We start from the raw sequence: 14,430 nt of genomic DNA, 5'->3' as shown, positions 1-14,430 counted from the left end.
GTTTTTTAAATAGGATTACATTGTGGTTTTCTAGGTCATCCACACTTTCCTAATCTCATGCTCTGGATGTTAAATGGATTCAAATATTAACTACCACATACAGCAGAAAAGATCTCAAGTTTTTTTCTGTTTTGAACAACAGCCCAATAAGGATGGTTCTTAAATACATCCACATTTTACTGATCAAGTTCAGAGATAGAGTGCCTTGAAATTTCTGTGCAAAACAAGAAAAATTTAGATTTAATATGTAGTTGAGTACATTATAATAAGGAAAACAAAAATGCCCAGCTCCAGGAGAGAGATTAATCTGATCCCACGCTCCATCACCAGTAAGCAGAAGTGCCACCAAGTCCTTGCTTTAGAGATGACCAGAAAAACCCTCTCTTTGTCCAGATCAACATACAAACCCAGTTTGAGCCTTGCAACTGAACCAGGCATGAAAAACAATGTAGGGAAAACTTCTGGTGGGAACTGAACTCGTTTAAAGACGTGAGTAGGCTTAGCATGAACATTTAATTTTGGGAAGGGTGCAGACAGGTGACAGTGTCTGTCTCAGTGTCTGTCCCTACACTCGGATGAGCTGGTGACACAGGAGAAATGGAGTGAACAAGAGTGTCAGGCAATGGAACAATGGGTAGGAACTTCCCCAGGCAAGGCTGAGCACCTCTGTGTCAGATTTATGCTCTCCAGAGGGCTGCAGCAAACACCAGGGCCTACAGCCAGCTCTTGCTCCCACTAATGACATTTTTAGAAGGTGAAGACCTCATTGAATCCATTGCTGTTGACCCATGGGGCTCCATCTTCTCTGTGCTGCTCAGTAAATTAGGCAGGCAAGTGCTATTAATGAGAGCAGGAGATGTGTATATCCAGTTTCTGACTCTCAGGGTTGCTAGCACACCCCATAATTTGAGAGAATTATGTCTTAAAGGCTATGCTATGGTAGGGAAATCACTCATGATGAAACAATGCTTGAGTGGTGGAAAAAGCTTTGTTCTAATGTTGAATGGATTGTTCTAACACGGACTTTCAAGCAAGTTTTGAATGAAAATCTCACACTTGGAAATGCCTAATTTAAAATAAAATCTTACATCTCAGCTGCTCTGGAATACAGAAATGAGGAGGCCCATTCCTGTGAAGTGTCTGTCTCAATTCTTTTTGTCTGGAATGTGCTGCCCTAGTTAATAAAAAAACCCCAAAACCGAAGACATGGACATTTGGGGTTTTTAAGTGATTATAATGGTTAAGAGTGGGATTTCTGTACTGCTTTTTGCAAGAGGTGGGTACCCATAAAAATCCAAGCGACCTACCACCAAATGCCATTATTTTAACTGACATCTTTGAGCATATTTTCTTAGGTTGCATCAAGACAGATGAGGGCCCTTTGTGCCCTTCTGACAGTGATGGCAATCATTAAAGATTTACCAGGGTCATTAAAGTGAGAAATAGCAATGCAGAGCTGGATATCCCCATCCCATGTGGATTCCACTGAAGTGCAAAGAAAGCCAGCACAGAATAAGCAGAGATCCTACATTGCCACCTTAACCTCATTTTACAGAAGAAAAAAAAAAAAAAAAAAAAAAAGGAAGGGGGAAAAATGAAAAATTCACCAGTTTGCCTGAAACACATGAGAAGCACATTTCACTTGTAGGGAGGCATTGCCAGTAAAAGGCACAACATTTCTGTCCTTGTTAAAGCACTTGGCAGCCCAGCCAAGCTTGGGGACTCTTCCACAGCTCTGCCTTCCCTCTCACTGCTCTTTCCTCTGAGCACAAACCAGATTTTTACTGTTCATTATTGGCTGTTCAAATCCAATGTTGAAGCAACATCCCACCATACCTTTGAAATTTAGTCCTTATGAAGGCACTGGGCTATTTTTAGCAGAGATCAAAAGAATGCAAAGAAACAAACAGCTGCAGATTTAATCAGCTTTAACATGTTTAACTACAAGCCTGATGACTCAGAAGGCCCACACCTTGTCAGAGCAGCTATATGTAAATTATTATAAGGTAAATATAATAAAGAAAATTTCTAAAATCATTACTGCACATGTGTTCCATTATTATAACACCTTCTGAACTGACATCACAGAAGTTGCTGGGAAAAAAAAAAGGTACACAGGGCTTCTAACCTTGCTTTGATTCTGCTGTTCATTCTATGAAATGAAACAGGAAAGTGATCTCCTACAGAAATCAGTCACTGCTCTTGTTTTAATTCCCCCCCTTTGATTTCCTGAGCAGCCCAGATTAAAGAGAGACCTTTCTCCTGGGTGTGATGTGGTGCCTGTGGGCAGAGCAGGCAGCACAAAGCCCTTTGTCTGCCAGGGATGTGCTGAGCAGCCAACCCTCGTCCCAGGGACAGTGCCAGGCTGCTCTGGAAAAATGTTCCCTGTCAGTCACGAGAAAAATGAAACAATTCACAGCACTAAGGAGGGAGTAAAAATAATCATGGGTCAAAAATAAACACCATGGAGATCGCTCTGGGTGTGCAAACACATGCTCATGCACACCCACATTTGTGAAAAAAAGGAATAATACACACCAGCTCTGAATGCCCAACTTGAGCCAATTCCATGTGAGCACTCTCCTGCATTATGGATGTTAGGTTTGCTGAAGCTGTGGCGCTCTGGAGCTCAAAGTCCCTTTCAAGATAACTTTTGCCAGTCATGCATATCCCAGTGAAAACAAAAAAAAACCAAACCCAAACACTTCGTGCTCCTATCTCCTCACACCTGATACATTGGTCCTTCAGAGTCAGACATAATTATCACATGATGCACAAGGCTGAACATGTTTTAAACATCTGTTTGACATGCTGCAATCAATCACAGTGCAGCTGATAGTGCTGATAGTTGGTGCACAGTGGCAATGCCCCCCCAGGCTCGTGCAGCGCTGAGATAAATGCCTTTCCCAGGTCATTGGAGGCACTCACTCCACCTCCTGCCTCATGATCCTTCCAAGGGGTGTGTTATCTCAGAGTAACACATGTCTGCTGCTACCTGGCTCTTTAATTACTGTACACAAAATTCCAAATCAGAGTAATTGGCATCTTGAGACACCACCGTGTGCTTCGGGGTCCTCCTGATGTAAGTGAGAGACTGATGATGCAGCAAACAGAATGACCTTGGTAGAGATCTGTCCCCAAAACTGATGGCCTCTCATGACTTGAAAGCACAACCTGATGAAGAAAGCAATAGAAATATTGTAATTACATTTTAAGCTCAAAAGTTCTCAATGGTTTGCAATTTGTTTTTAATACGTAATTCTTCTGTACAAAAGGTACACCAATACACTAAATATACTAATCTCAAAATGCTTTCTTTTAGGTCATTTCTTAGCTACAGTGAAAGTCTCAATCATTCTTAGAGATAGCTTTGCACTTTACATAAGAAAACACACACATTCACACTAACTTATGGCAGGGGAGACCCAGTCCTGAGTTTCCAGTGGAACCAGCACACACAGACTTAAGTTTGCACCTGAATATCTGCTCTCTGGAGTTTGAACATCTGAAATACCCAGCATCTGCTAGAGATACCCAACTGGTTGTACTTTTCTTTTAGGAGAAACCTGGTCTTGGAGTTGAGATGTGTTTCCTCCTAACCAAACCCATTGTGACAAGCAAAAGGATCCCTGATCAGTTGCTGTTATCCATCACTCCAAAAAGAATTAAGGAGCAATCACCTCACTACCCATGTGCTTCAAAGTAGCTCAGAAAAAAAACAAAAAATCAGTAACTCAGTCATATCAGATTTTCACTGATTTTTTTTAACACTCAAATATTGGGAAATATCCAGACACATTCATTTACAATAAATCGGGAACTTTGTGAGCAAATGAGGAACTTCATGAAAACAGAGGGCTTCATATAATCTCTGTGCTGTTCTGAACTATAGAACCACCAGTTCTCTTCTGACCCCAAGAGCAATTGGTCCTGACTTGTAATGGGATGAAAGTCCATCACTTGAATTGCTTGGTATTTGGGATGGCATTCCATTGTCCAGGCTGCTTGATACACTGCACCAGACAATATCTTACTATAGCTCACTAAAGGAAGATATAGAATTAAAAAATGTTAAAAAATAAATAATAAATAATAATCAAAAATAATTTTAAAAATTTATTGAGCCCCACAGAATCAATAAAGATGACTTATTGCAGTTCCCAAGCCAAGAGCAGGTTCATTAGTACCTAACCCCATCCTGTGAGATGTTTGTGCAACCCATTCTTTTACATAATCAAAACTGCCTTAGCATAAATGAGGAGCCAAGACACAGTAATATTTATGACTAAATAAAGGGACTAAAAGGTTAACAAAGTGGCAACAACACCAATTAGCTCCTAAAAAGCAATAGTCACAATTTTTTTTTCCTAAAATCATGTTATCTTCTAGAGGCACATGACTCTTTCTAATCAATTATTTATTAATACATGCAAGTGGAATTCTGATTTTCTTCCTATTTGGACAGTGTCTTTCAAGACCAACCAGGACTTCTCTAAAAATTGCTCTTCTCTTTAATCCTTCCTTCTTTTTTTTTTTTTTGTTGATATCTCCATATGTAATTAAAAGTCATTTATTAAGATACCCAGCCCTACAAATTGGAATTTATTTAGTGTCTATGCACCTTCAATCAAATGCACCTTCAAATCAAACTGCCTAAAAGGGAAAGATTTTTTGACAACCAGGGTTGAGACAAACTAAAATTTCTGAATCAAAATTAAATTGGCTTCTCACAATTTTCTTGTGCAAACTGATGTTTCTGAGGTCTTCATAACCATGGTGAAGGCATTTTAGGGGTTTTCCTTTGGCCTACAGTCTGCCTGCCTGAACATGCCCACTGTTTTCATGGCTCTGATATGGTTTATAAAGACAATTACACTAATTTCTAATTTTTGAGGAGCAGTTACTTCCCTTTTAAAAGAGGTAGTTACAATAAAGAGGCTGTTTGTAGGAGCACACACAAAAATCAGCCAACCCAACCCAACTAACCCCAAACATACAAACAAAAAGCCAACAAACCCACATCCTTTTCTCTCTTGGATGGATATTTTTCAGCTCTAAAAGGTGTTGCCACAACTCTTGCCCACCTGTGATTTTTCAGTGTCACTTTCCATTATGATCCTTCTCAGCTGCAAGAAAGGAGAAGAATTATGAGCTCTTTCACAAAGGATTTAGTTTTATTTTACTCAGGATGAGAAATTAAGGATGCCCTGACTGACAGCATGTGGTTTCTATTACTGTTTATAAGCAGCCTTACAATAGTAGGTCAAAAGGATTAGAGGAAGGTCAGTGTTACTGTTTCTAGAGGAAACCAGGAATTGCAGGTTCCCTTCAATATTCTTGCTTTCCAAAGAAAGTGGAAATCTTTATATGACAGAGTTTTTCAAGCACCTGCTCTTATTCACTTTTTCTTTAGTAATTGAAGTAAAGGAGAGAATTGTTGGATTATTTACTTTTTTTTTTTGCTTTCATCTACTACAAAATAAGCATTGTACATAGAGGAAAAAAGTTAATTTGCTGTCTGATATAGGCCCTGAATTTTTTTTGTTACTACAAAGGACAGAAACAATGATATCAGTACAACATACATACTAATTAAGGCATGGAGAAGCTATAATATCTCTGAGCTACATCACAAATATCACAAAAGAACTAAAAGTTCTCTGCAGTTCAGTGTTTTCACTTTTCAGCCTCTCCCAACATCCTGACCTTGCTGTTCAGCAGCACCGTAGGTGGAAAAAAATGCTCAGTTCAAGTGGTTTTACATCAGTTATTGATTTATTGACATCTTGCAAATAACTGCCAATATTTTATCTGTCTATGCAGATCAATTCCAACAATAGAGCAGGTGAAACCAGTATTTTGGGCAATTGAGAAATGTTAATTTGTGCTCACAAACATCCAGGCTTTGTGCTGCACTGTCATTTGTTTTCAAGCTGAGGCCTTTTCCCAAAGTTTCCCTGCAATTCTCTGGATTTTGTTTAATTGAGCTGATGGTTGACTCCCTGTTTAGCATGATAGGTGTTTGATGTGAGTGGAGAAACTACATCCTCTACACAGCAGAGCAAATGGGGCCCATTTGAATTTTCTGAATTGTACAGATCACTCTATTTGGAGCTATTTCTCCTTCCAGGAAAAAAATCTTAAAAATACTGCCATGCTCCAGTTGCTTTTAATGGTTGAAAAATCACGCTCCCCTGAGTGAGAAGATAAGCTGAGAGGATTTTTAATTAAAGCTCACTCTTCCTCATCTTTATCCCAAAAGTCTGTTTTGTGCTGCAAGCCAATCATTCCCTGACACTCCAGATGTCTTGCAAGCTACCTGGGTGCTCTCTTTCATAAAAAACAAGGTTGCACATCCCAGACACCTCCTGAATTCAACGAAACAAATATATTTGTGCCAAAATGACATTGTTGCTCTTCTGCATGGAATGGATGCAGGACACTTCAGAGTCATCCAGCCAAAGAACTGCTCCAGCAGGCACATTCCAGCTGGGAAGGACTGAAGTTAGGGATGCCCTCTGCAATGCCAAGCAGGAAAAACGCTTCCAGCAGGCTCCAAAATATCAGGTACACATCCTCTAGTTCTCGGCCCTGGGATGATTTGACCCTTGAAGTGAATATTTGCAGAAGGAAGGAGTGAAATGAAAGAGAAATCCCAGGGAAATTAAAGAGAATGATGAGTGGGAATGGGCTTTTCATGGATACATCATAGCAATTCAAACCTCCTGAGGAATCAGTGCTTGTCCAGGGACTTCACTGGAGTTGCTCAAGACATGGAATTTACCCCAAAGGCCAGGAATATCACTGACCAGAACTAAACCAAAGCTAACAACTGGCAGGTCGAAAACAATGCCAAAGAATTAATCCAATACTGACCCAACTCCAAAATTCTGCTTCCAAAGGCAGAGGTGCTCTTCTCCTCAATGGAAGCAGCACTATATTTTTTGTACAGATTCCATGGATGCATTTGGCTGCACTCACACTGTAGCAACAAAAAAAGTGAGTGAAAGTCTTCAGAAAATCTAGAAACTCACTGTTGTCTTTAATGGTAGTGTGTGGTATGTAAATAACCTACTGATGTAGGTTTTTTACATGAAAATAACTGAAGAAGCAAAAAGAGTATAAAAAGAACCAGCTAAAGCCTAGACAAAATAGGTGAGTACTTCAGCAGAATCCTTAAATATGGTAAACTGAGCTCTTTTTATTAGCCTTTTCCTCTGTGTTTATATAATGGAATTTTTGGAGGTGAGGAAGGTACCAAGGCATTGGGGACACAATTTTCATTGCTTTTCTCCCTCTCCCATTTTTATCCTGTGTTTTGTTTAGATAATGCTTTGCTTAGAGAATGTTTTGCTAAAATTGGCTGTGGGTTTTAACTATTATTTTTACCACAACCTTTTTTATGCTGCAATTTTCATGATTTTGCCTGAACTCCTTTGATTACTTATCATATTTTTACAACTTCTATTTGCAGCACTGTTATCTTTTGATCTTCTGCTGTCTGCCCGTATGTTTAAAGTTTTCCAAACTAATTAAGACAATTAACTAAAAAAGACTAATTGCATTCATAAATGAGACATGGCATTTCTGATTAGCAGGTGGCTCCTTTCTGGTTTGGATACATAAAAGCAGATGGAAATGTGGCAGACTTAGTTATATTTAATGTGCCCACTTCCTTCCAGACTGCTCCTCTTTACAGCTAATGACAACAAAACCTATAAAATCTTCAGATTACTTTTTTTTTTTTTTTGCTTTTGCCAGTTCTCATTTGAAATCCTGGCCATTCTTGACTAAGAATTTCCAAACTGTTTTTCCTAAATGATTTGTCGTTTCTATTTACAGGCTTTAAGGTGCCTGGAAGAACAAAAGGGTCAGAAGTACTCAAAAATAAGAAATCTGCTCCTCAATTTGATGTGTAATCAATGATATAAATAATTTGTAGTGATATTTTTAAAGAAAATATGTTTAAAAAGACAGTTCTGTTGTTTTTTGCTACATTTCCATATAAAAGCAGATATTTATCACTGCTGTTCCTATATCCAAGATTTTTACAATTATTTTCACATATTTTCACGAGCGCCCAAAAATCACTTTTCAAAATGCATAATCAATTCTCAACCAAATGCATTGAGGATATAAAGAAGCAATTTCTTTGTTGCCCTAGCAATCTATGACAATTTTAGTGCTGCACAAGTAAAAAAAAAAACCCACCAAAAAACCAGTACAATCACATGACACTGTGGGAAATTACCAGTTATGGATGCCTGAGGAACATTAGTAACTGATAAATTTTATATTTAAAATAAATACACTTCTTTGAAGTTCAGAAAAACAATTCCAGAGTTTAAGTGTGTTTGGAGAAAAGAAGTTTAACATTAATCCAATGCTGACCACTCAAAATTTTCGTGCTTATTATATAAAACTCTTTTCTATAAAATTTTATGAGAATAGCTCTGCAAAAGATTATCTGGGATTTATTCAAGCAAATTTTGTTTCTTTTAGCCCAAATGATCTATTTGACACTAACTTTTGCATCATGCAGCACTTTTAAGTGGAGCTATTTCAGAGCAAGTGAGAGGAGCAGAAACAATTTAAAATCTGACCATAGAGACTAAATTATGTTGCAGCAAAAAACCTGAAGTTCCTCCCTACCAAATTCTGGTGCTGTGATTGTCTGCAATGCGTCTGACCACACAATTTTTATGTAAAAATATAAGAAAGTAGTGAAAAGTTTGAGATATCTGGTGCCTAGCAGCTTCATTTTTGTTGCATCATTCAACCAAAAGCTGGTTAGAGGATAATACAGACAGAATGGGACACAACATCTGTTGTTTATAGGAATGTGGAAAAAAGGAAAAAAAATCAGCTGATAAACATGCCGCCAGGGTGGTGATGGTCCAGATTTTCACCTGCATCCAAGAACAAGAAGGATTCCCCTCCCTGACTCTGGGTCCCTTCTATCTCAGTTCTCCTCCACTAAGCAATAGGTCTGAAATGCAAAGATGTGCAGCTTTTCAGATAGCAGCAATGAGAACGTGCCCTAAGTCCCAACCACAAATTAGAAAGATGCCACAGCATTCAAATCAGAAAAATTCCACACAAGGGGATTTCCTGAATTCAGAGCTTTTAATATATCCAGCAAATCATTGTGAATCAGAGTATGCTAGGATTCTAGAATAACTTCAGAGTGCCTTGCCTTTAATTCTTATTCAAGATATCTGTCTTCAGCAAAAAGTTTAGATGCATAAGGACTTGAGGATTTCATGAGTGCAGCTCCATAAAAATACCAATTTGCTGTTCAATAAACAAAACCTGAAAGTTATGCAGGCCAATAAATCTGAGTAAGTGCTCTTAGTGCAGATGCTATTGAGCAGCAGCATCCTGCATCAGCTGTTTTGAGCCCTGCTGTAAGGAGCAGGATGACTCAGGGAGTTGGTAATGGGATCCTGAGCCTTTCACCCCTGGGTCAATAGTTATAATCTGAAGCACACCAGGAGTCAATGCCATGGCAGCCCCCTCTGCTGCCTGCAGCCAAATCAGTCTGTGGCCTCCAGACAATTCCTGCACAAGAAGCACTGGAACCACAACAGAAAGCCCTGGCACTGATATCTGGCACCAGCAAAAGAGCTGGAAAGCCAAGAAATCCCCTGGGGAAATACTTATTGCTTTTAAAATAAGTAAGGGGAAGTGTTTCAGTAAAGAATTGGAGGGAAAATGGTTTGCAGCAAATTTTCATCTTTCTATGGTGCTGGCAAATCTTGTGGGCTTGAAGGGGCTTGAAAGTGAAAGAATTCACCAGCCACACAGAATATCAGACAATGCAAATGTTGTGTCCCATAAATCCTGGGCAGAATCCACAACCTGCACACATCAATATACTTTTTGATGTCACCTCTGTAACTACACACAACCTTCAGCTGCTCTGACACAGCTCAAACCTGCAAAGAGATATGTGTCACCATCACAATGACAGACATTCAGTCTTATTTTCAGATGTTTATAGCTTTTTTTTGAGGGTTTCCAGAGATTTATTCCCTGTTCTGATCTCTGTGTGTCTCAGATCAGAACAGGGAATAAATTGTGCAGCCTCAGCCTGTTGCTCCATCATATCCACCTCCATTCCCAAGGCAACAAACTGAACTGCACAGTCTTTGCAGAACTGAATTCCAAAATACTGAACACCACTGTTCATACAGCAACAGACTTTCCACTATGGAGATGCTTACAATGAATAATTATTAAAAATAGGAAGGGAAAAAGGAATAGTTCAGCCATTCTGTATGGATCTGAAGCATGTTTAACTTCACCATCACCAAGAATATCAGAGAAAAAACATCAGGATTAGTTTTATCTGGGGCACGTGGTACTGATGGGCAGCAGGTCTTTTCTGGAAAGAGGATCTGGATTAATCTATTCTGGTGTTTATTGTTAAATTCCAAGAACAAGCACTGGGAGCCCTGTTAATCTTTAACTGTGATGACACTGACAAATCTACAAACCTGAAAAATCCTCCAGTGTCTCACCTCATCATGCAAAATTTTTTAATCACCAGAGGAAATGTATCAGATTATCAGAAACTTCCCTACAATTATGTGGATGAACTTTTATTATTTCACTTAACACTACTCTGAATAGGCCAATATGATTTCTTTAGATGTTCTGTACCTTTTAAAATTATGAAAGTTCAGATATGTTAAGCAGGAATCATGAATTTTGAAGCTAACTTATTTTCCTTTCATAAAACCTGCACTATTTACCTTGATTACAAAATGACAAAGCTCAGCTAACAGAAATTAAGCATGTTGGTCCCCTCTAACCTCCACAGCATTTTTATTTTTGAGTGCTCTTTTAAAGCAAGTAGCAAGCATTGTTAATAATTTTCTTCATGTCTGTGGAAGTTCGTTTCACTCCTCAGTTGTAGTTGTGACTCATTTCTTGATTATTCGTATGCGTTAAACATATGGAAATGTTTTTGTTAAGTGGAGATTAGGATTTGACTACCTTTTGTTCACCCACTCTTTGAATGTAAAAATACTCTTTTGGTGATGAAAAATAAAGTACATTTCTTAATTTTCAATGTTTTCTCCTAGTTTATACTAATACCTACAAGGAAAATTGATTTTTTTGGTTGACTAGTTGGATTTTTTTCAAATTCCCTTTAAAATGAAATTTAAATAAGAGAAGAATATCATTCCAAAATTAAAAACATTTAAAAAAAATTCTTAGGTGGGCTTCTTCTTCCCATCCCCACCATTCATTTTGGAGTGAGCAAAGACAAAAAGACACAAGGAAAATACTTTGAAACTGGTGTCATATCAGCCAGTGCCAGTCAGCTGAAGAGGCATTTGTCTTTCTCAACTCTCTCTGGAGATTTTTGGTGCAGGCAGATTTATGAGGTCAGCAGCAGGATTTTGGCACCTGTTTTCCTACCAGTTTTTTTAATGAGAGCAGAGCATCCAAATCCTCTTTAGACAGCTTTCAAAACAGCAGCTCCAGCTTCTCCATTAAGCTATTTGGGGGACACCAAGGTGGCCAATTCCAGTGCTCAGAGCCATGAGGAGCTCTCCAGGGTGGGGCAACTAGAGGAGGAGAGGCACATGGGAATTAGGAATGGGAATTAGGGAATACCCAACTGGGAATTAGCAATACCCACTCTGCCAGCAAGCTCTTGATAGGCAAAACAAACCTACACACATCCCCTCCAAAACCTCCTCCCAGCCCTGAATCACGTTTCTACCCTCTGGAAATGCATCCCTCTTCCCATGGCATTTCCTCAGGTCATCCCTCTCACCCCAGCTCTCTTCTGTATTTTAAGTTTCAATAGGTACATATAGAGCAAAGTGATGCCCTGCTACTTAATGTATTCCCTTTTCTGAATTTGTCTGTTAATGTTGGATCTTTTGCTGTTGCACATGCAAATTAAAATTTTCTAAGTGCCTTTTCCTGCAGCTGCCATGCAAATAACTGCATATTTTAGGTAGCTGAGATCATATGTAACTGGGTTTCTAAATTTGATTTCGATCTGGCCAAGAGGTGAGCTGAGTTTCCCCCACAGGACTGCTGCTTCCTCAGCCTGCCAGCCTATTCCCTAGCCTGTGACATGGGGAAAGGAAAAGGGGCAGAAAAGAGGAAACCAGACAGGGATCTGGCTCTCTCCCACAACCAATCCATCCTTGCTGAGGGACATCATTCCCAGAGGCCAGCACGAATACATTTCTCACATGTATTTGCCTAAACCAAATTACCAGCTGCTTGTTGGGTTGTTGGGTTTTTTAAAGCAGTGCCTTTTGCTATTTATAATCCCCATGAAGATAATTCATGGCTTTTTTTTGTCCAGCCTTTTCAGCTTGTGGAGCAGAGCTGGCTGAACTCCTCGCAGAGGGCGCTGGATTAAATGCAGGTAAGGGCTATGAATGGTGAGCTGTAATTTACTGCCAGCAGCAGGGGGAAGACAGAGGGCATGGTGTGGTTTTCAAGGCATGAATTAGAGTTCTCTTGTGAAATGAGGGTGCTTTGAGCTGATTAAATTATAAAAAAAATGTGCACCTGGGCTGCATAAAGATCTGACACCCTCTCCTTGGAGTTTGAGTGATAATAGAAGTGACGTATGTCATCATTTCTGCATCATCTGAAAGTTTAATACATGTAATTGTGAGCTGCTTTTCTTCTCTGAAATTGCAAACACAGCAAAATTGCAGGCTTGGTGCCACTGATGAGTCACTGTTGGCCTGCTGCATCTCTATTACAATGGCCATACACAAAGAGAAGCATGACACCCCAGTTTACCATCATTATCTGTTTCCTTTGCAGTTGTTTCCACAGCTGAGCAGCTCAGACAGAGCCTGGGTCAAGCAGCAGGGGGAGGAGGACTTGAAATGGTAGCTTTTAAGGGAGATGAGTTAGGTATGATCTCAGCCATCTAAAATACACAGCTATTTGCATGGCAGCTGCAGGAAAAGGCCCTTGCAAATGTATAAGGTACATGTGCAACAGCAAAAAATCCAACATTAATAGAAAAATGCAGAAAAATGAACATTTTCAGTAGCAGGGCAGCATTTTCCTCTATATGTACCTCTTGAAATTTAGAATACAATATAGAAGAGAATTTAGCCACTTTGCTAAAATGGCAGCTAAAGATACCTTAGTATCCGCTGAAAAAAAGTCAGCAGTTCAGTTGTTGCAGCATTCCATTGCCAATGATTTCTTCTTTAATCTTGTTTTCTTCACAGTTCCAGAAGTCTGGAATGTACATGTAGACACATTATTCTTTTCAGACCCTCCAAATCTGAATTTAAAAACCCCAGATGTTCTAAACTGGAGGTTAACTGCTCTTATTAAGCAATTGAAAGTAAATAAATTATCAAAAGAATGTATTCTTTCTTCAGAATTAAAGTGGGGGAAGCTGAAGAGAAACATCCCTACATACTAGATCAAACAGTAATATTCATAATTTTTAACATTATAAACCAGAAATATGTGGGGGGAAAACAGCCCAGGAAAGGATAATTCTGCAGTGTATAAGATATACTTGCATAAAAAGGTCAAACTTCATGGGCACTATCACCTTGGTGGGAAAGGACTCCTTGAATCAGGCTCATACTTCCTCTTTTAATCTTGGAAAACCACATTCCTCCAAATCCAAGCCCTGTGGCAACCATCACACAGCATCCCTGGGATTTACAGCAAGGTCTGGATTGGGCTGATTCAGCCCCTACACATGGTCAGGAGGGGCTGAATCAGCCCCTCAACAACTTTCTCATAAGTTGTTGGGCATTGAAATATCACCTGGATAGATTTGGCATCTCTATTGCAGAGACACCAGCAAAATGCATGATAGCAGACAAATTTTGATATTATTTTGTCTGACAATGGGCAACCAATGTGTTACTGGCTTCACAAAAGAAAAGGGAAAACAAAAAAAATTCTGCTTTTGTTAAAAGCAGAAATTCTGCTCTCTAATATATGAAACCTTCCAGGTGAGGAATTTATTTTAGCATAACTTCATCCAAATTAGAAAAGGAATCCAAGCTATGGTAAAGCCCCACTGGTAGTGAGGCTTACCATAATTTCTTCTCTGAATAAAACTGAAAGCGATTATTTTCTCCATGAGATGAAGTAAAAATAAGGAAATCTGAGAACCTGTACAAGTCAGATGTAAGGTACAACCAATAGCAGCTCGAATGCTGTAAGTATTCACAATTTGTTTCTCCAGTGATTGATACAAAGGGAGAAATCCAGTTTGGAGTGGAAAGGTGGAAAATCCCATGGAAATCCCTGGACAAGTGCTCTGACTAGAGAGAAAATAATTGCATATTGCATTATTTGTCTTCAGACCACAGAACCAACTAAGAAACAATGTATTGCTGTTGGAGTTTGGCTTTTTTTTTTTTTTCCTGAACGAGACAGATAGGTCTATTAAATCAATGTTTA

The 14,430-nt window shown here is 39.1% G+C and overlaps 1 long non-coding RNA gene across 2 annotated transcripts in view; it reads right to left on the bottom strand.

Moving 5' to 3' along the window:
- Positions 1-814: 814 nt before the first annotated feature.
- LOC119703093 overlaps positions 815-14,430 on the bottom strand; it is a 29,975-nt gene continuing 16,359 nt past the window's right edge. For both annotated transcript variants that reach the window (XR_005257549.1, XR_005257550.1), the window contains exons 3-5: positions 13,141-13,239; positions 5,085-5,126; positions 815-3,174 (exon numbers count right to left, since the gene is read on the bottom strand). This is a non-coding gene — a long non-coding RNA (uncharacterized LOC119703093). The remainder of the gene's footprint in view (positions 3,175-5,084; positions 5,127-13,140; positions 13,240-14,430) is intronic.

This window comes from Motacilla alba, chromosome 1 (assembly GCF_015832195.1).
Source record: "Motacilla alba alba isolate MOTALB_02 chromosome 1, Motacilla_alba_V1.0_pri, whole genome shotgun sequence".
NCBI lineage: Eukaryota > Metazoa > Chordata > Aves > Passeriformes > Motacillidae > Motacilla > Motacilla alba.
Note: the sequence above shows the minus strand (reverse complement) of the source record. Positions and strands in the feature narration are given on the sequence as shown.